At 38.6% G+C, this 23,011-nt stretch overlaps 1 protein-coding gene and 1 pseudogene across 3 annotated transcripts in view; one reads left to right on the forward strand and one right to left on the reverse strand.

The window, feature by feature from the left end:
• Window positions 1–23,011, reverse strand: part of Pde1c (phosphodiesterase 1C) — a 511,610-nt gene that overhangs the window by 121,967 nt on the left and 366,632 nt on the right. The gene's annotated exons all lie outside the window — the stretch shown is intronic.
• LOC143411856 (RING finger protein 11 pseudogene) lies at window positions 15,231–21,132 on the forward strand (annotated as a pseudogene).

The raw sequence follows: 23,011 nt of genomic DNA on the forward strand, positions 1-23,011 counted from the left end.
CCAGAAGATGCTATCTGCCTATAATAAAGCTTCCACAGGAAATAAACAGAAAGCAGCTTTAATCAAAACAAGTTTTCCAAGGCAGCACTAAAACCTGAGTAAGCAGGGGACCTAAGAAAATCAGAAAAGCATAAATGAAAACGTCCCACCTAGGCTGTTCTAATTTTTCATGCCAAAGAATAAAGAACTGAAAAAACTTTGAGAAAATAAAATGTACTGCTTCGAAAGTAACAGAAATTCAAGCTGCTCCTATACAGCTACGTGTCTAACACCAGAAAGAAATTTAACAATATCAGTTTTGTAGAATAGTACAGTATAAATGAAGATATTTATATCTGTAACGAGTAGCATTGTTATGGATAGGCAAAACCAACAAAGATATTCTTAGGCATCAAAAAGTTTACAATGTTATCATTCATATGCTTTCCAGAAAACAAATGCAAATCCAAGCTGTAAGGCTTGGTACACTCCTGGGTCTCCAGTGAAGTGGATGGTGGATTCCCAGCCTCAATTAAACTAAGCCAAACTTGACAAAGTAGATGAGTAGTTTCAAAAGAGTCCCTAAAGAAGTGGCTGATAAAATATAATGCTAATGCTGGGTGTAATGGTGCACACCTGTAATCCCAGCATCTCAGGAGGCTGAGGCAGGAAGATTGCAGGCTAAAGCTCACCTTAACAATTCAGTGAGACTATAAGTAAACTGTGAGACCTTGTGTCAAAGTAAAAAATAAAAAAGGGCTCGGGATGTTGCTCAGTGGTTAAGTGTCCTTGGATTCAACCCCTGGCATAATGATGATGATGATGATGATAATAATAATAATAAGAAGAAGAAGAAGAAGAAGAAGAAGAAGAAGAAGAAGAAGAACTAAGTGTAGAACTGAGCTGACACTTCCTAAAATACACCTCTATCGCCACTATAAACATCCTATGCCATTTTCATGAACCAGAGACTAATAGACAAAAAAAAAAAAAAAAAAAATTGAAATAAGAACACCACAGGGTCTATGGATTTATATCCACTGTTTTTAACAATTCCCATTCCTGGGAAAGCATAGATTGAGAGAATCAATATGGTGTTATCTTGCTACTAGGAAGCCAGACCTCTAGACCAGAGACAGGGAGGGGCTCCCAGAGAAAGCACAGCTTGGATTCCCACCCAGAGATTCAGATCAGCCCTACTGGAAAGGCCCAGGCTCTGTGCCACAATTAACAGGAAATCGGCACAGCAGGGGCTTCTCCATGACGCCATCAGTAGTGCCAGCCAGACCCTGGGCAGTCACACTTGTATATTCAATGTGAAGCCCTAATCAAGGGAAGGCTGCAGGAAACAAAACTCCTAGCAAAATGGCTTCAACAACCCCAGGAAAAAAAAAAAAATGACACAGAAATAAAGTACTTTTTGATGCGTATGGGGTACCAAAGATTTGGACCTTTCTAGTTTCTGAGATGAGCGGAAGACTCCACCAACCTCCTAGCAGAGAGGGGAAGGAACCTGGGACAACCCACCCTCTGTATATGAAAAGTCATCAGTTGACAGTCACCTCGCCTGATTCAAGGATGACTAAACATAAAAAAAAAAAAAAAAAATCTATAAAAAGATTCAGCAATAAAGATGGAGAGGAACACAGCAGCACTTGAAAGGCAGAGAAAGGACTTGCTTCTTGAAAACAAGAAAATTCACCCATGGAAACAGCAGTCAATTTTAAGAAGCATCTGCTGTGGGCTCAATAAAATTCAAGAAAGCATAGATCTGTGGAGCCTGGAATTGATGTAATAAAAAGTGAACATATTGAGAGAGAAAAAAATTAAAAAGAAATGAAACATGACAATAGTAAAATAATACAATTTAAAAAAAAGAAGAAGAAGCAGCAGCAACTTGCTAAACACCCAACTCCTGTTTGACCCAAAACCCATGTAAGATTCAAGCTGCAGCTGTCAGCCATCTGTTTTAAGTAGATGCCACTCAGACTCTTGGAGTTCCAGATGACCCTTCCCTCCGATATTGCTGAGCTTTAGACTGGTGCTCAGTGGCTGCTACCACACTGGCCCCCAGCCCACCCTCCCCTCTAGCTCTTTACTCTTCCCATTAAGAACATTGCCCTGCCCTGCCTTCCCCCACCTACCACCTACTATTCGGTAAAACTGCTATTTCTTGGGCATAAGAGTTTCTAAGAGCTTTTATACTACTGAACAATTATTATCCACTAGTCTCAAAAATTCTCAAAATTCCTGGGAATAAACAACCTTCCCTGTTTTTCATCAAAGTGCGGGTTTTCTCTAGACCTGAATCCATCTTTTTTAAAAATTTGTTCCTGTTAGATATACTTGACAGTAGAGTGTATTCTGAGATATTATACATACATGGGGTATCACTTCTTCTAATTAGAATCCCATTCTTCAGGCTGCACGTGATATGGAGTTTTGCTGGCCGTATATTCACATGTGAACATAGGAAAGTTATGTCCAATTAATTCTACTGCCTTTCCTATTCGCATATTCCCTCCCTTTCCTTCATTACTCTTGTTCTAATACAATGAACTTCTATCCTCTACCCTTGATTGTGTGTTAGCATCCACATATCAGAGAGAACATTCAGCCTTTGGTTTGCGGGGATTGGCTTATTTCACTTGGCATGATAGTCTCCAGTTCCATACAGTAGAAAAACTAGGGATAGTAGGAACAAATCTCAACATTGTAAAAGCTATATATGCTAAACCCAAGGCCAACATCATTCTAAATGGAGAAAAAATTGAAAGTATTTCCTCTTAAAACTGGAACAAGATAGGGAAGGCCTTTTTCACTGTTTCTATTCAACATAGTTCTTGAAACTCTTTCTTTTGTAATTAGATGAAAGAAAGAAATCAAAGGGAAATAAATAGGAAAAGAAGAGCCCAAACTTTTCCTATTTGCCCACAAAATGAATCTATATTTAGAAGACCCCCAAAAATACCACCAGAAGACTTCTGTTACTCATGAATGAATTCATCAAGTAGCAGGATATAAAATTAATACAAATAAATTACTTGTGTTTCTATACACCAATGATGAATCAGCTGAAAGAGAAATCAGGAAAACTATCCCATTCATAATAGCTTCAAAAAAGCACCTTGGGAATCAATCTAACAAAAGAGGTGAAAGACCTGTACAATGAAAACTACAGAGAACTAAAAAAAAGAAATTGAAGAAGCCCTTAGAAGATGGAAAGATCTCCCATGTTCTTGGATAGGCAGAATTGATATTGTCAAAATGGCCATAATGGATCCATCTTAAAAAGAGTTTTTGATAAAGTAACCAGGACGTTTTACCCTCATGTAGTAAAATACTTTTGTTAAATTCTGGGAAGAGTAGCTTCCCTAATTTTCCTAATAAAGTGCAAAAAAAACGTTTCTCCAGGCAAATTCGTCCCATCTAAAAGGCCACACGCTGGGTCCCCTTGTAAGTGACAGCCTGCATTTTGAGAAAGATGGATATCTAACTTATTAATCCTACATGAAAGGATTTTTGGTCTGGGCACCTAATGGGAGTTTATTTCATGGGCATTCAAAATAAAATTCACAAAGAAGGAAGGGAGGGAGAGAGGAAGGGAGCAAAGAAGGAAATAAAAGTAATAAAAATAAAGTTTCTCTTCTGAGTGACTGTTCATAGTTTCCAGCGCCCCATCCATTTCTGTCACAGGCTGCCAGATAATATTTCCAGTGTAAAAGTACAACACCATTTTAGGAAGAGCTTATGCATCCAAGCTTTGGCAAGATGCCTCTGTGGGGCAGTGTAGAATGTCATCCTGGATGAGCTGCTGGGTCTTGATGCACATCTTCCATTTCTTCCCATAACCCCTTTGCTTCCTTCCCTACTGTAAGGCATAGTGGACAGCTGCATCACTCCAGCTCTCCGTGCCCTCAAGTCCACAGCAAGTCCTGAATGTGGAGTCCCTGGACCACTGCTGTTTGGGGAAGAAGAAATGCACTGGAGGAGGGAAACTAGGTGAGAGGCCTGAATGTCTTAGTTTAGAATTCAAAAGGCAATTGAAGGGGAAGAGAGAAAGTCTTCATTATTCCCCACAGTTCCTGGGACTGATGGGGTGGACCTCATCAGAAGGCAACTTAAGGGATCAACTTGATAAATTAAAAAAAAAAAATACTCTAAGCTGGGCACCATGGCCCATGCCTGTAATCCCAGAGACTTGGGAGGTAGGAGGATCATGAGTTCAAATACAGTCTCAGCAATGGAAAGGCACTCAGCAATTTAGTGAGACCCTGTCTCTAAATAAAATACAAAATAGGTGGCTCAGTGGTTGAGTGTCCTGAATTCAATCTCCAGTGCCCAAAACAAGCCAACAAAAGACACCCTATATTGAACTGGGCTTTGTTCCCTGTCCAGGTGGAGGCCCTAAGAACCCTTCAGTGTTACATTGTGGGAGTGGGTACTTTTGATGAGCTTCAGCCACTGCTAGAATGAAATCATCCAAAAAACACAAGCAAAAATCAATAGGGTATAAAGCTATAGAAATGCATTTTCTTACATCTGTCCATTCTGCCCAAGGTTATGCTTTCTGCAGATAGATTAAGCAGTTCCTAAAATACCATGTAGCCCACAATGGCTGTTGTCTCAGACAGGCTTTGTTTAGTTTGAAAGAACATGAAAGGGAACGGGATCCTTCACAGCACTTCTCTTACATGATCCGATGAATCATGAGCCGAAAACACTCATTTGAATAATAAAAAAAAAAAAAATCTCCTTTTTAGTTCATCACATCCGTGTGTCTGTAAGGCACAGGTGTCTCTGTGTACTTTTCACACCCACCTCCTCTGCCACTCCTGTCCCCTGCCACTTACCTAAATGCCATAGAAAATAACTTAAAATGACTCCTCCAAGTGGTATGCCCTACAGCAACTTTCAGACTTATGATGCTTTAAGACCATCTGATCATAGCACCCAGGGTGATTTTTGGTTTATTTCTATAATTAATGACAAGCTGGTTAAGATGGCAGCACTTGAACTATTCATTCAACATCTGAGTGTTCTGTGCACGGCATCGTGAGAAGCTCCAGTAACACAAAGGGGGAAATGTGCTCCTCCCCTGGATGAGGAGGACTTAGTTTATGAATATGCACTATGGAGACCGTGAGATGGCAGAGGTATCAAGGGGCAAATAAAGCGAAAAGAGAGGAATCTCCAATCTGATAGAGTCTCCCGAAGGAAGATGACATCAGAACTGTCTTGAAGGTCAGTCACACAAGATGGGATGGAGGCATGGTGGACTGAAAGAGCAACCTGAAAACTGATCTGTTCAGAGAATTCCAGAACTCAAGAGCATGACATCAAGATATGAAACCTCAGAAGAAGTCAGAAGCCAGACCATAGTGGTCTTAGCATGCCAAGCTACAGAAATTTACTTTTCTCCTAGAGATAACAGAGCACCCAAGGAGAACTTTTTTTAAAAAGGGAAGAGAGAGTAGCATGATAAGAACTGCACCTTAGAAAGGTAGATCTAACCATACAATAGAGGAGCATGCTCATGGGTAAGTGGGAAACTATACCATCATCAGCCCTATGTATCCCAGGTTCTGCATCTATGGATACAACCAACCCCAGATGAAAATGCTGAAAATAACTATCTGCACTGAACATGTACAGAGCGATTTTTTTCTTGGTATTACTCACTAAACAATACAACAATGAATTAGGCATTTTAAGTAATCTTGAGGTGATTTAAAATATGAGGAGGGATATGTGAAGTTCTGAACAAACATAACTGAGATGTATACCATCATACACAAAGAACTTCAGTACCTGCAGATTTTGGTATCCTTGGGGGGATCCTGGAGCCAATCTCCCACAGATAACAAGGGATGCATATTTGATTCATAATGGAGTTTACTGAATAACCTGAACAGTGTGGTATGAATGTTCTCTTTCATGGAACAACACTTCGATAGGGTGTGCATGAATTGGGTCATAGTATAGATGATGGCTTTCAAAGAATTTTGGGGAAAGAACTTTTTGGGAGTGTGTGTTTTGCTGATTTAGTAACCACTGAATTAAAAGTAAACAACAACAACAAAAATAATGACTGGCAAGTCAGGCTCAATGGTGCCCATCTGTAATCCCAGCAAATTGATAGAGACAAGAGGAGCTCAAGTTCAAGTTCAGACTCAGCAACTTAGCAAGACCCTGTCTCAAAATTATAAAAATTATAAAATTAAAGACAGAGAGAGAGAGAGAGAGAGAGAGAGAGAGAGAGAACTCAGTAGTAAAGCACCCTGGGTTCAATCCTCAGTACCAAATAATAATAATAATAATAACAACAACAACAATGACAACTGGCAAAAATAGCCTAGATATGTACTTTTTTGCCTTTGCTAATGCCATAAATGTTTCTAGTGCTCCAATTTATACCTACTTGATGTAGATAAAAAATTTGGTGCTTATATTTTTAATCATTTTTATATTTTTACATAGGTCTCTATGTAATTTGCTAACTATTAAAAATAGTAAAGTTGTAGAAGATTTTAAATAATATTAACAAAAGTGACCTAACAGACGTGTAATGAGCACCACACACCAGCACACCACTCTTTTCAAGTGCACATATAATAGTTATCAAAACCGACCACAGGCTGGGGCCTAGAGAAATTCTCAACAGATTTCAATGAATTCCACAACAGTAGAACTAAGCTTGAGATCAGAAACAAAATAAAATCACTGGCAATATTCCGAAATTTTGGAAATTCGGAAATATATATTTTTATATAACACGTAGGGCAAAGATTTTAAATGAGAAAATAATTTTAACTGTATGAAAATGAACCTATGATGCATCAAAACTAGTGGCATGCAAGTAAAGCCATGGTTAGAAGCAAATACATAATCTTTTTTTATTTGTAGTTATCCATGACAGTAGAATGTATTCTGGCAGAATATACAGACCTAAAGTATAACTTATTCTATTAGGTTCCCACTCTTGTGGTTGTATGTGATGTGGAGTTACCCTGGTTGTGAATTAAAACACAAGGCTAGGAAAGTTCTGTCGGATCATTCTACTTGCTTTCCTTTTCCCCACCCGGTTCCCTTCCCTTCATTACCCTTTGTCTAGTCCAAGCTAAGAAATGTATAATTTTAAATGAACATATTAGAGAAGAAACAAGTCTCAAAATAAGTCATCTCATTATTCATCTGAAGGAGTAATAAAAAGAACAAGTTCAAAAAAGTAAAAACAAAATATAAACACAAGAAAACTTAAGTGGAAAACAAACCCAACAGAGAAATAATCGACAAAGCAAAAGCAGGGTCTTTGAAAAAGCTTTAATGAAACTAATAGGACAAGTAAGAGTGAGCAAGAAAAAAAGGTACAAATAACCAATATCAAGAATAAGGAAAAAATTACTCAAGATCCTACAGACATTTATAAACAACATCATGAATACCTTTCTACAAACACACTTAAAATTTAGATAAAATAGAAAATTTCCATAAAAAAACTTAATTTATTAGAAGTTACATAAGAAAAACTATAAAATAAAAATAATTCTATATCTATTAAAGAAACTAATTTATAATTTAATTTTCCCACAAAGAAACTATAGATACATATCACTTTACTAATGAATTAATCTAAGCATTCAAAGAAGAAATTACATAAAATATTTCAGAGAATAGTGAAAGAGAAAACACTTTCCAACTCATTTTATGAAGCACTATACTCAATTTCCAAATCAAACAAGCACATTATTAAAAAAAAAGTTAATAGGCCAATCTCTCTCATGAACATAGATGCAAAAATCCTAAATAAAATTTGAACAAGTTGAGGCTGATGTGATAAAAAAAAATACTGAGCAAAGTTCAAGGTTGTTTTAAAATATATAATCAGTGAATAATTGTAATTCATTATTTTAATAGACATAGTAAAATAAAAATATATGATCATTGTAATAATTTGAGAAAATCAAGATACATATCATGGGAAAGGAATAAAAGTGAATTTCCTAAATTTGATACTGAGCTTTTAACAAAAAAAAAGCTAAAGCAAACATCATACATTATGCTAAAATATGAAAGACATAAAAATTAGAAAGAAAAGGTAAAACTGTCATTATAGATTAATGTATATCTAGATAGGGCATCTAAAAGAATTTGAAAATAGACTATTATAATTAAGAGGTGAACTTAGCAGGGTCAATGTATAAATAGCAATAAACAATTAGAAAATGGTACTGTCCAAAAAGGCATTGAAATTAAAAAAAAAAAAATCTAGGAATAAATCTTACAAAAGACTTAAAAGTCTTATATGTAGAAAACTGAGGGATGTTACTTACAGAATTTCAAATTTGCTAAAGAAATGGAAAGATAAACCATGTTCAGAAAATTCTAAATTTTAGAAATGTAATTTATCTATAGATTTATTGTAATTCCCCATACATTTCTCATAGATCATAGATAATGACAGACTTATTGTAAAATTTATTTGGAAATGCTAAAAATCAAATATAGTGGTATTGTGAAGAAGAGGAGGAAGAGGAGGAGGAGGAGGAGATGATGATGATGATGATTTATATTCCTAAATACCAGAACTTCTAATTCAGTTCTGGACCTGTGTCCCTCTACCACATAGCTAGTCAAGCTTTCTTCCTTGCCACATTCAGTTGGAATAAGAGGACAATAACAATATAAGTAGACAAGTAAATATGGAAGGAGGTGTGGGGTGAGGAGGGGAAGGAGGAGAAGGAGAGGAAGGAGGGGGGAGAAGAAGGAGAAGGGGGGAGGAAGAAGAGGAGGAGGAGGAGGAGGAGGAGGAGGAAGAGAAAGTTGTCAAATATAAATTACTTTTGAGTTAAATTACTCCAAAGGGATTAGCAGGTACCCATTCTTTGGTGGTCCAGGTAAGGGTACCACTGTCTACTCCTGGTGGCTAGAGATTTTCTGATTCTTCCATTCCTTTTGTTTTCAGGAAGTTATGCCAAAAAGCAGCTGTGCACACTTAGCCTTCTAGTTTCTGCTCCACAGGGTAAATCTCCTTTCAGAATGCATGTTTGTGGATGTGCAAACGAGCGACAAGTGAGCAATCATGTGTCCACATGCATGACAGCTCACTAGATGTGAATACTAGCTGGAAAGTACTGTTGGGACGGAGAGAAGTCTCATATTTTTATGGTGTTATAGGAGGTATTCTCATCTAGGGTTAAAATTTGAATCCATTTTGAGTTTTTAATATCAATCTCTTGCCTTAGGAACCCTTGCAGAAGAATAATGCTGTAATTTAGAAAGGAAATACCTCCTAGTCATTCGTGGCCTCATAAAGAACTATTTCTTAAATCTAATTTATCTATAAACTATTTTTACTGCCACTGAACTCAAATTTTGTTTAAAGGAAATGACTTTTGTTTTTTAATGCAAGGTACATAATTATGCTAGGAAAATCTTTTCTTGAGGGAAACCACCTCTCCAAAGTTTGACTGGAGATAGGTAGAGCTTACTGGGAAAGGATGTTAATATAAGAACAGACTTTACTGGCCAGTCCTCTTCAAGAGAAAAAAAAGAAAAAGAACATAAAAGAAAGCCCAGAGCATCATTCAGAATCCACACAGGTCATGTCGGGGACCAGGGAAGTGGAAGGAGATAAAATCTTCTATGCTGTCAAGAGGTAAGTTCCAGAAGCCATTTTTCATTTGCAGCTATTCATGTGGAAAGAATCACCATCACTTTTCTCAGCTGATAAACATGCCACTTCAACAACATCTGTCTTGGTAAACCAAAGAAACAAGAAGAACTAAAAACATCTTTGAATGGTGATAATGAGAAAAGGAAGATGAGCAGAAATGATAAGAAAAGTTGGCAGGAAGACTCAGGAGGGTTGCAACCCATGAATAGACACAACTGTACTTGTCTTAACTAGTCAACCCAGTCCTTCATTTTCCTGCCCTGAACTCTGTTTTTTTATTCAACTTGCATTTTATCTCATATGATTATGTAGAGAAGCTAAAGCTCCTTCACCCAGCCGGATCATAGGAATTCTATAATACAAGAAATACAACATATGGTAGGGATCCTGTTTGCTGAAACACAGGATTATTTATCTGGATTCAGCAGCAGTTCAAATTTCTCTTGTAAGTAGGAGGATTAGGACAAGCAATGAAATTCCGAACTCACCTCCTAAGGTAGATACCAAAAGGAACTGATGTCACTGTGAAGAAACACTTGGCAACAGTCATGTTTTCCAGAATCCCTGATTGCTCCTTGCTTATCAAATTCAGCTCACAATGTACATAGAAAAGTCTGCGATCAAGGATGTGCAGAACTGTTTTATTAAACCAGCTGAAACTGGCAAAGTGGCATGTAATAGGAAGTGCTCGATAAACATCAGTTCAACAAATGCAGTACTGAGTAGATTTATTTATTAGCATTTTTTTTTCAAAAAAGAAAGCATAATCTAAATAATTTAAGTATGAAACCATCTTTAGAAAAGAAAAACAAGGGGCTGGGGTTGTGGCTCAGTGGTAGAACACTTGCCTTGCACACATGAGGCACTGAGTTTGATCCTCAGCACCACATAAAAATAAATAAATAAAATAAAGATATTGTGTCCATCTACAACTAAAAATATATTTTTAAAGAAAAAAAGAAAAAGAATGTGTTTTAGTTAAGATAAGCAGAAAATTATTTTTCTTACTTCCATTTTAATGTTTTCTTTTATAGCCACAGCAATAAATAAAATTAATTCATGGATTAAAAAAAAAAAACTTCAAATAATACCTAACAAGACTCCAAATCAGCATAGTCCCCATCCTCAGGTTTAATTCCAGGAGAATTATAGAAAGAAAACCCTAAAATGCAAACAAAACTGTGAGCAACCTCTAAGGAGACTTGAGACTGTTGCTTTGAATGAGTGTGTGGGGACTGTGTGGTGCAGGAAGGCAGCCCAGCCAAGCCTAGAGGAAACGACAGGAAAGAAACTATTACTGTCTCCTTATCCCTCTCCCTCCACTGCCCTCAAATGCACAGAGGCTGCCCCACATCTGTGCTGACTCAGAACTCTATGGTTCAAGAGATGCTAAGAGTTTGATCAGGGATGTTGGTCCCCCTAAGTTTGCCATGGTTTTCCAAGACTGTCACAGAACACAAAAGAAAGTGGGAAAGCATGTATGGGAGAATTTTTATGAACAAGGCAGGAATGAGAACTCAAGTCCTCTAGGCATTTCTCATTGTCCAGAATCATCACACGGCCACACCTTTCCAAGGGAGAAGTTGGGTAATGCAGTGTAGCTGTAGGCTCAGAGGAGGAGAGAGTGGGTTTGAGAGACAGCCAGCCAATCTCTGCTACACCTAGAAAATGTCAAAACTCTCATAAAAACTTATTTTTTTTCTTTTTAAACTTTTACTTTCTATGCCATCTTGAGAGGATCAAGAGGAATATCATGTATTAAAGCAGATTGTTAACTCAACAATCCTATGAAACTAAAAGATATGACCTTTTGTTATGGTTTAGATATTAGATGTCCCTCAAAAGCTCATGTATGAGACAATGAAAGAGGGTTTGGAGGTGAAATGATTAGGTCATGAGAGCCTTGACTTAATCAGTGCATTAATCCCCTGATAGGGATTAACTGGGTGATAAGGATAGGCAGGTAGTGTGCTGATAAAGGAGGCATTGCTTTGGGGTATATTTTGTCCTGTGAGTGAAGTAGTCTCTCTCTTCTCTCTTCTTTATCTCTCTCTCTCTCTCTCTCTCTCTTTTCCCTCTTGTGGTACTTGAGGCAGACATGATGTTCTGCCTCACCTTTAGTCCCCAAGAATTGAGCAGGCTGTCTTGAAACCTCTGAAACCATGAGCCCCCATATGAACTTTTCCTTGTTCTTGTCAGGTCTTTGGTCACAGCAAAAACAACAAACTAAACACCTTACTAATTGTGTGATAACCTCCCAAGCAATCTGATAAAAATAAGAAAGTTCTCAAGGCAATTATTTTGAGTAAAACAAGCCAATCCCAAAATTACATCTACAACATGATTCCACTTACATAACATTATTGAAATGACAGAATTATGGGATGGAGGGCAGATGAGTGGTTGCCAGAGAGTGGGAGGAAGGAAGAATGGGAGGGAGACTTGGGTATAAAGAGTGGCACAGAGATCCTAGTTGTGGAGAGCAAATGAACCCCAGGTCATTGGGTGATCCTGCTGTGTTGGCAAAAGCCAAGCCTGGGAAACATTGCTTGCCAAAAGGCAAGGTTGTTAATAGCCTTGACACTTGGCTCTGACACGAACAGTTATCAGGCATTCTAGTACAGTGAGCTTCCTGGATGCAGCAGAATAGTAGCAGGATGTTCCTAACACTGCAACAGTAGGATAGATGCAAAAGTGTTTCTAGCTCTGTCACTTTTTAGTGTACAAAGAAGCCTCTTGATAACTCACAAAGTTTGAGCGATTTACAATGCCCCTATAGTTTAACTTCGTGATTATGAGACCCTATAATATAAACTTGCAGAACTAGTTCTGGGTCGCTCTTCCTCCATCAGAATGCAGTGTGCCACCTGCTCCTAGCATTACTTGAAAATGTCCCTGTGTTTCTTTGTCTCTGTTTTTTTCCATCTCCAATCGCCCCAATCCTTTGTTGATGCTGTGTGGATCACAGCACCTAGTAATGATGGAATTGTTCTGTATCTTGATTGTGACATGGATACACAAACCTACATGTCAGAAGACTGCACAGAGCTGTACACATACACACACACAAAAAAAAAAAAAAAAAAAAAACTGGAGTAATCTGAGTAAGATTAATCCATATCCTCATAGTGAAACTGTAGTTTAATTTTGCAAAATGTTTCCATTAAAGGAAACTGAGTAAAAGGTACATGAGACTTTCTCTGTATAACATTTTATAATAATATGAATCTATAATTATCTCAAAATTAAAAGCCTTTTACATCATGTATAATCAGAAAAATGAGAAGTTATACTCCACTTATGTATGATGCATCAAAGTGCAGTTCATTCTTAGCAGACTCTTTCATTTTTGAGGTTAATTTTACGATGGCAGGCTGGCCATGAAGGATTTGGAAAGGAGAAAAATCCACACATAACCTTCAGCCTCTGATAACCACCATTCTACTCTCTGCCTCTGTGAGCTCAACTATTGTGGATTCCACATATCAGAAAGATCATGGTACGCCATCTTTCTGTGCCTGGTATATTTCACTTAACATGTCTTCTGGGGAGTGGATAGGAAAGGGGGAGTCAAAGAACATAAAGCTCCAGTTGGATAATTCTTGGTGAGCGACTACACAGCATGACAATTATAGTTAATTATAATGTATTATATCTTTCAAAATCACTGAGTTGATGTTTAAAGATCCTATCACAAGGAAATGATATGTTATGGGAAGGAAACATTAATTAGCCTGATTTGATCATTCCACAATGTATACATGCATTGGAACATCTCAATATATGTAGTTATTCTTTGTTAATTAAGAATAAAATTAAATTTAAAAAAAGAATTGATCTTATAAAATAAAAGAAAAGAAGGAAATTCAGAGCTGGGTATGAGGCTGCTAGAATTAGGGTAAGTAAGAAGCAGTGTTGAAAGAGCCTTCATGGTGCTTGTGTTGTGTTCATTTTCAATGAGTAGGAAGACACTTTTCATATGTTAACGTTTCAAGTGTTTTAAAGGTAATTATCATTCAATTTCCTCCCCAAAATAAATCATTTCATAATAGCTTTGGAGTAGGGAGTGGGTAGGAATCTGGACCTGTAGTGCTTTATCATTCATGGAATGTTCTAGTGTATTCTAATAGTTGATTGTGTCGAAAATCTTAAGTTTTTCCTTTTGTTTTCTTTTTTCTTTCTGTTACATACTGATACAAAAAGAAGAAAGGAATTGGGGAAACTTTTAAATTCTTGCATCACAAGCTTATTCATCAGCATAAACTTCTCTGTCCCTGGAGATGAAGGACGGGACTCATTTTGCTTTCTGAGCTATTAAAATAGTGTAATCTTACTCTCTCTTTCTCTGTGGTTAGAAACACAAGCTTGATAGAACTCAGGTAGCTTATCAAGGTAACTGCTAATATAGGACCCAACTTCCATAACTATTCGGAAATGAAATTCATCCCCCGTTAGCTGTTTGCTGTCAGAATTTACATGGAGAGTTGATTTACAGAGGAATTAGCTGCAAGGGTAGCAAATACTGATAAATCAATATGGATAAAGCACTCTGCATACCCCAAGTAAATATTCCTCATTCACAATGGTAATTTTTGCAGTTTAGAAGTATCATCAAGTGCTTTGGAGTTTGTCCCTCATGAGCACCATGAGCCTCCACTATACTAGGACTTCCTCATTTAGCATTTTTAAAACCTCCTAAATCTGGGCATGTACTCTGTGTGATTTTTTAAAATGACATTTGAACCTATGGAGTGTAGTAATATACTTGATTATTATGTGCAAAAAGAAGAATTTTTTTGAGAAGAGCTTTATTGAGATTTAGCCTCTGGCTTGGAGACTGGAAAGAGGAAGAAACAATTCTGTTAAATGATTTTCTAAGAGAGGAAAAGAGGCAAGAGGAATTTGGGGACTCTTCAGCACTTGCAGTCAGTTCTCTGGAAGTGTACATGAGGTTTGTAAAGTCTCGAGGAAAGATTGTGATGTTCACAACTATGCTATTGAGTGTTTCTAGAGAGAGTTTTCCTTTCTCCCTACCAGGCTGTGAACATCAACACTGAAGGGTCAACAATGCTCCCCAACTTGGGGTCACAGCAGACAGGCACTTCCCTGATCCACAGCCTACCAGAGACAAAGGTGTGACAACTGATTACAGGTCTCCTGAGAGATAGCTGAGCTTGGTCCAGCCATGACAAGACGTGAGAACAAAATGAGAACCTTTACTGGAGTAGAGGCTGGTCTTTAAAATTTATATACATATGGTTCCACAAACAGCCCATGCCACCTCTATGTGTGACTTTTGGCTCTGAGCTGTTTGCAACTGCTGGCTGTGGACTAAGTGTGGATCCCTTCCACCTCTTTTATTTTTAAGCCCCAAACACAAATATTTCTAGGAAAAAAGATGCCACTGGAATCAGAAGTACAAAGCTAGAATTTGTGGCTTGGGGGAACCTGGCCTTGATTCTCACACCTAAACCTCTCCTTCTGCCCAGGGCAGGGATCTCCAGCACTTGAATACACTGTTGTGCCACAAAGAGTATTTGGCCATTTTCATTTCTCACATCCATTGCCAATGGCCATGTCCACTATGACAAGCCTCCAGGAAGCAGGGGAAATCTTGGGAGAGAGGAGTCTAGGAAATAGGTTAGTGTCCTGTGTCAAAGTCCTGAGGCAGGAGATTGTCAAGCGGGCCAGAGGAAAGCAGAGAGCGAAGAAATTTGGCCCCACTTCCAATTCTGTACTCACCAAAGAGATGCCCTCCAAGGCCAGTGCCAGCCCACCCTCAGCCTACACAGGAAGTAACTTCAGACAGAAGCAGCTGCATATTAGACAGAGGAAGGCCACAGCGCAGATCTGTGAACCACCCTTGACTGTCAGGCAGGGAGCAAGACGGAGTTGGAGGTCCCCTGTGCCCTGCAGAGGGATGTGGGAAGCAGCTGATAGTGCTGACTGGCAGGGTTGTGAGAGGCACTGAATGGCTGAGAGCCAGAAGGATGTCATCCCAAGCCAGAGAGCTAAGAGGAGTCACAGCCAGAACTCCGCAGGAGCCATGGTGTCAGGAGCAGCTGAACAAGGTCAAGCTGGAGGTAGAGGGGACAGTCACAGACCTAGGTTAGAGGTGTCACTGACTTCCAGTGACCAAGTGGACAAAAGACATCACTATGGAGACAAGAGGTACCAGGGGACAATCCATGGACTCAGATTGTCTTGAAGGGGAACAGGGAGAGTAATCAGGAAATCTGAATGTCTGAGACTTTTTTTTAAAAACGTGGATTACTTAAAAACACTGTTTAAATGATTAGATTGGGTCGGGCTTCATGAACTGGATTGTAAGTCAGTCTCTCTCTCTCTCTCTCTCTCTCTCTCTCTCTCTCTCTCTCTCTCTCCATCCTCCTCCCCAGATCACACATCTTTTCCCCCTTGGAGTGCTGTGAATAAGTAGCTCCCCTGCTAAATGCAAAGCACTGAGTAGCTCCTCAAGGGAGGCAGGGACCCTGGGAAGCAGAGATAAATACAACTTCACACCTGCTCTCAGGGCACAAACACCGGGGATGGAAAGCAAGCAAGTACAAAACCAATGATAATCTTCCACAGCGAATCCTGTGACCAAGCTAGAACCAAGTATCATTAAAGCCCAGGGAAGAGGGAAAGTACTCCAGGTTGTGGCAGGACAAGTCTCCACAGGTGTTGGCATGAGAATGGGATTCGGTTGTTCACATTAACCAATACTTCATGGGTGCCAACAATAAGTCTGCTTTTGTGCGAGGTCCATGCATCTCGAGGGTATACAGGGAAGGAGGATGCCAGGAAATTATTAAGAAGAGGGTGCTGCGGTACTTCAGAGGACAGGGCTGCACCCTTCTAGTGGGCTAGGAGGGTGCTGCCCACTAGAGAGATTTCCTGTTACTGTTCAGAGTGAGGAGAGTGTCAGAGGAGGAAAGGCAAAGTGAGCAAGCCTTAAAAAGTTAAGACCCCCCACTACACACACACACACACACATACACATTCCAACAGGTAGTGTCTGAGGAAGAGAAGGGACTCAAAAAGAACAGACATATGAGTACAAACAGCAGCACTTGGTGTGATTTCTGTGTTTTTCTGTGCTACTTGAATCTCAAGAGTAGAGGGCAAATGGAGATAAGGGAACCATTCCCATTTTGGAGAGGGATTCTCTGTTGTCATTTCTAACAGTCTTTCACTGGGGCAAAGCAATGGGATCATTTCAAAGGAAGAAAGAAAGGATATCAAAACTCCATCAGGGCTTCCTTCTAAAGAGCTGCCTGGGCGCCAATGGCCAGACTAGAAATATCCAGATGTTGGAGAGAGAGTGTTCTTGGCACCACTGTTGTCCGTGCCCAGGTCTCCGTAGGAGACAGAAAGTGAGAATGCCGTCTCTTGGGCTCTAGGGAGCATGGTAGGATGGGGAGGGTTATGGGACCTGCACAGAGAAGGGACAGGGCAGGGAAGGCCTGGGAAGGTGCATCACCAAACAGCTTCAGTTCATTTCCAGAAAGGAGGATTCCTTATCCTCAGGGCTTCTCTCTGTGTCTATATGCTCTTACTCGCTCCTTTGAATCTACTTAGTAAAGAACTTGTTTTCACCACTGTTGTTTAACAAGAGCACCTACCTGGACCTGGTGACTCTGCTCTCCAGAAGGCATTCTTAGCCCATTAATCACTTTCATGGTCTACTGGCCTCCATGGCAGCCGGCCAACAGGCACTGAGAAAGAGTGAAGGGAGAAAACAAAGGTGGCATCTTGAAGTATAATTTCCTGGGGGAATTTTTTATAATATAGAAACTCAGACCTGACTTCAGATCCCAATTTGAAGTGGCATAAAAAATGCTGATGACCCTAACCTTGTAGGGTAGTGGTAACACTTTTTCAGCCAAGTAATTTGAATAATGAAACTACCTTGTGAGGGTTCCATTATTTAATCAGTGCTTTTAAAATTATATTCCTTAGAATACTCAACCCAGGTTAATGGGAATAGTTTTCTGTGTGCATGTTTTGGAAACTCAGGGTAAGCAAAGTTAAGCAGTTCGTTCAGTCTTTGCCTTCTCAGAGCTTCAACATGGATGCACACTAAGATCCAGCAAGATGAGGCAGTCCTGGACAGCATTTCCCTGCTAGATTAGACAAAACCCTGTGCTTTCCTTTCTGAAGCCTCAGGATTAAAGGGTTCTACTGCATGGAATTTGAGGGCTGCTCCTGGCACCGCCACAGGCCTCTGCTTCCCTGGATAAGCGGGTGCCCTCATTAAAGTCAAGGATTAGGCAAACTTGAGATGAAAGGACAATTGTAAGTCTGAAAGGACTGTTTTCTCTCCTTTTTAATGCATGGAAAGTATTCTATTACAAGTTAGGATAAAAGGTAAAGGGCAAAAAGAATGTAAGACTCTACACTGAAGGAAGCAAAAGAGTAAACCTGGACACGCAAATCTCCCTGAAACCAGCTTTTCTATTTTACGAACATTTCATTCACTTCAATCTTCTCTCCTTTCCAACATTCTGCCATTACTGCATTATTAACCTAGGAGTCCCGAAGCTAAATGAGAGAAGTAGTCTCAGATGATTGGATGTATTTCACTTTTACCTCTGCAATGATGAAAGACCAGTTTTGAACTTTTTTCCATTTGTTTTCAAATATCACCATTCTGAACTATTTTTCCTATTTTCTCTGCTGGTCAATTAATATAATTTAAAAGGACAAATGGGCACACCATTATGACTGACAACTCTCAACTCTACTATTACATATTTGGAATATATTCCCTGAATTCAGCATAGATCCCCAACGAATGTGGATTTGTCCACATTCTCATGCTTTCGGTTAGAATCTCTGATCAAAACTACAAATAACCTAATACATATTAATATTTTACTTCTTTCCTTTTCAATTGCCAGAAAACTAATAAATGCTATTTATGTACCTTAAAACACTGTCAACTACAATGTTGGCATATAATTGTTTTCATGTCTACCTCTCCCAACAGTCACAAAACCTGTAAGATTTTTTAAAGAAAATGGAAATACATTTGCATACGTATATATATATATATTTGTGGGGATAAGGTATTTGAGATAAGATGATCTTTTTTTTAAATTTTTCTTTTTTGGTACTAGAGATTGAACCTGGGGCACTTAACCACTGAGCCACATATCCAGCCCTTTTATATATATTTATTTTATTTAGAGATAGGATCTTGCTGAATTGCTTGGGTCTCATTAAGTTGCTGAGGTTGGCTCCGAACTCACAGTCCTCCTGTCTCAGCCTCCCATGCACCACCTCACCCAAATAAGATGATCATCTTTAACTAGACATGTTTTCTCCATCCCAAGCAGATTTTAACTGAGGGAAATTATTTATGTTTCTAATATAAAGCAGTAAAGAAGCATTCTTCTCTCTTCCTTGTCTCTCTCAAGCATCACTGTTCCTCTTCAGAGGTGCCCTAGCAGAGCACTGCTGCTAGTTCTAGTCCTTACCAAGTACACGGATCATCCCACTTACAGCAGTCAGTCCTGACTGTGGATAACACAGAACCACAAAAGTATCAACTGGGGTGCAAGCCCCAGGAGACCCCCGCTGTTAACAGAAGTATTAAAAAGAAAAAGAAAATCACAGATTGTATGTCATGTGTGATACTAATGTTGAAACCATGAGGGGAAAAAAGAAACAGAGTGAAATAAAGAGGGTGTGGGGGCAGGGAAGGATGAGGTGATGAAAAATAAAATACATACGCCCTCAGAATGAGTATGTGTGTGTTTCCTCGGTAAGTGCAAGAAAGCAGGTCAATCTATTACCTTTACTCCACTAGATTAAATTAATTAAAAGATGTCCATCATCACTTTCTCTTCCTAAGGCAGTGGTTCTCAAGTGGGGCAATTTTGTCTTCCATGGGGGATTAGCAAAGTCTGGAGACAGTGCAGCTGTAATGACAGGAGGGTGCTACTGACATCCATTGGTGGAAGTCAGCGAAGCTGCTCAACATCCTGCAGTGCACAGGGCAGTCCCCACACATGCCATGGTTATCTGGCTCAGAATTTCAGTTACACCAAGGAACCTTACTCCAAGGAAAAGTCAAAGTTTACCTGCCTGTTCTCATAGAAGAAAAGCAATGCCATTGACTGCCACATCAATGTTTTTTTTAAAGCCACAATAAGTTTAAAAACAGAAGTGGAAGGATTTCTAGCACATCACAGATCACTCTGCACTCACATAATCATTTTATAGGTATAAAAATTGATTATACTATATAATACACAAATATCAGCTGCACTGATCACAATAGTTGATATTTTCTTATCAACTATTTATTCTTCCTTATTTAGACTATGCCCTTATTAAAGTCACTTTTCTGGAAAATAAGACAAAGAACTAGTTGAAAGTCATTAGCTTTCTCTTCCTGGTTCTTTCTTTATTATAATATACAATACTTTACTGGAAGCTGTAAAAGTACTGTCAAAAGATTAGTTTATAGATAGCTCATCTTTTATATTAATAGCTAGCTAAAATTTACATGTAAACACAAAAACTATCAATTAATAGAATTATAAATAAAGCATTTACGTGTTTCCCAGAATATACTAGGTGTCCCAACATTCTATATAATATTTATGTGAAGGAAAATAAAATATGGTGATATTTTATATACATCATAGTTTTATATGCCATATATATCAATATTAATATATTACAGATGTATCATAACAAAAAATAGTGTTGTTTTTGGAACACTATCAATACCCTGAGTATCCTAGAAATTTGTGTTCGACTCATTTTCAGCTTCAAATACCTAAAAATTAAATGTTTTCAGTTGTTTCATTATTTAATACATTCTCAAGGTTCATATTACCAAGGATGGTTCAATATTTTAAAATTGATTAGTATAATACAACAAAGAAACCCTTTTTGATATATGATGAAAAGCAATTTAATAGTTCACTATTATCCCAAATTTAAAAATTCATAAAGGAAGACTGTGAGAACAGTGCACAGATCACATGGCCCCAACCCTGGAAGATGGAGAGCTGCCTCAAATCCCCACCTCTGATGACATCTCTCTGCTTAGCCAGTTTCAGTCCAGCCTGGCTAGCTTTTGGCAAGAGGATAGAACTGGAATCAGAGCTGCCACCACCACCTTATCAAGAACAAGTTCCAGGGCTAGTCTATCATCCAATGCCTGGCCAGGCTAGGCTGGCAACTCAGCAGACTGAAGAGGAACAAATCAGGATGAGACACAGAGGCCTTACACAACATCCACCTGAAGGACATTATGACCCTGGAAGAAATGGATTTAAAAAAAAAAAAAAGATCCAGGCGTGTATGATATGAATGATGGACTTGGTTTATGAGGACCCAATTTGATTTCTGTTGTGCATGCATATCTGCCACCTGGACTGTGTAGGTGACGGGCAGATGAGAACCTTCAGATACCCTCCTGCATGAAGCCAGTAACCACATCACTGTTTTCCTCCTGAGGCTTAACTAAGCCAGGGTCTCTTGTCTGACTTCAAGTGAACCATCATTTTTGGTGATTTTGATCTTTTGTCACTAAGTCCAAAGGGCCAAGGATGAGGAGTTAAGATCATGTACAAACAGTTTCTAAAACTCCTGGACAGTTGTAGAGGTTTGAGGAAAGTATGTCATATTTTGGAAACTTAGAAGGGGAAAGTAGGATGGTATTTTTTACTTTGACCCAGTGTTTTGATGGTTAAATATAATTGATTTAGATCTTGTTATTCTTCCAGTAAATAGCAATTGTGTGAAGTGTTAACAGCATCTGTATAGGTTTAAATTGAATGTATTAAAGATTAGGAAAAAGATAGTGGTAATTTTTCCTAAATGAAATCATTCCCTTCTCTCCACCCAAATTATTTTCTGAAGTTACTGGCATTTGAGTCAAGGTTTTATTAAAAGCTACATTTTATAACACTGGCACAGAAAAAAAGTAGTTTTAAATTTGTTTGCACAGTTTTTTCTTTCCACTGGAAATGGAATTCATCGCCTTAGGTCTTTTAAAATAGTGTATTATTATCGTTGGAACTGGCTCTAAGCTTGAAAACCAGTGTGTTTATAACCTGTTGTAAGTGCTATATTCTGTTTGCAGTCAGAAAATGTGGAATTCAAAACGATCTCCTAGCTTGTATGCAAACTAAGATACACTATCCCTTTTCTATTAAAAAATGAATTCATGTGTCAATAAACCAACTCTAGCAAAGTAGATTGAATATTACCCTTTCCAGTGTGTTCTAATTCTTTTGCTTGTTAATATGATGATAATTGAAAGGCAAAGTAACTTTTTCTTTGAAGACATTTCATCTCCTTTTAATTGAGTACTTCACTGACACCATTTCCTCTCTTGGAAACAATTAGGTTCCAACCTCTCAAGAATATTACACCTGACTAGACTGAGAAGAGGTATGAACACAGGCCCCAAATAAGGATTTTTAAAAAGTCAAACCTAGCTTTTCCTTCCACTAAGAAAGGAACTGGGAATAAAATAATCTAAATCTCCACCTTTTAAAGGTAGAAAACCTGGAATTCTATGCAAACATAGAAACCAAACTATATCAGAAATGAAGTTCTTTTGTCATATATCCAAAAGCAAGATGGTTTTGAGAACTACAGCTCTGACCATCTGGTCTCTTCTGTTAGGAATGATCCCACTCCAGCATTTTCAAATAAAGATGTTTTTATTTCTATTTAATTTTCCAAAGAGGAATCCAATCTTCTAAAAGGGATATGATAGATCAGAATAAATCAGCTCACTCACAAGAAATATTCCTGGATAGTGATTTTTTTTTGTTGCTGAGAATATTCAGTGTATTATATCAAAGTAGCATAACTCAAGGCAGTATGAGAGAAGAGAATTTAAAGGTGGCAGCTACATTCACTGACAGGTTTATGTAGGACACACATATCTACAAACCCCACATTTTTATGCCAAGGGGCCGAGATCTCTGATCATCAAAATAATTTACTTCGTATATTACAGTGTACAGAATGGAGGGGAAGACACTCCTTAGAAGGTGAGCAACAGAAAGGCTTTTGCAAAAAGATCCATGCCACTCTGAAGTATAAGAACCATAGCACAGAGCCTCATTGGCCTTCATCAGCTTGACCCTTCCTGTTTGGTTGCAATGGCCTCACACTTTCTACTGGCTTCTTCTCCTCCTTTTTCTCCTCCTCCTCTTGGAGACAGATGCCAGGTATTTCTGCATGCATTCCTGCATTACATAGAATTAGTCTTCACAGACTGATCCCTTGGTATCCTCTGTGTTACAGGGGAAGTAGGAAGAGGGCAACTTGAACTGTTTCCCACAGGGCCACTGGCCATTTCTCCAAGACATGGGCAAT

This window comes from Callospermophilus lateralis, chromosome 1 (genome assembly GCF_048772815.1).
Source record: "Callospermophilus lateralis isolate mCalLat2 chromosome 1, mCalLat2.hap1, whole genome shotgun sequence".
NCBI classification, from domain to species: Eukaryota; Metazoa; Chordata; class Mammalia; order Rodentia; family Sciuridae; genus Callospermophilus; species Callospermophilus lateralis.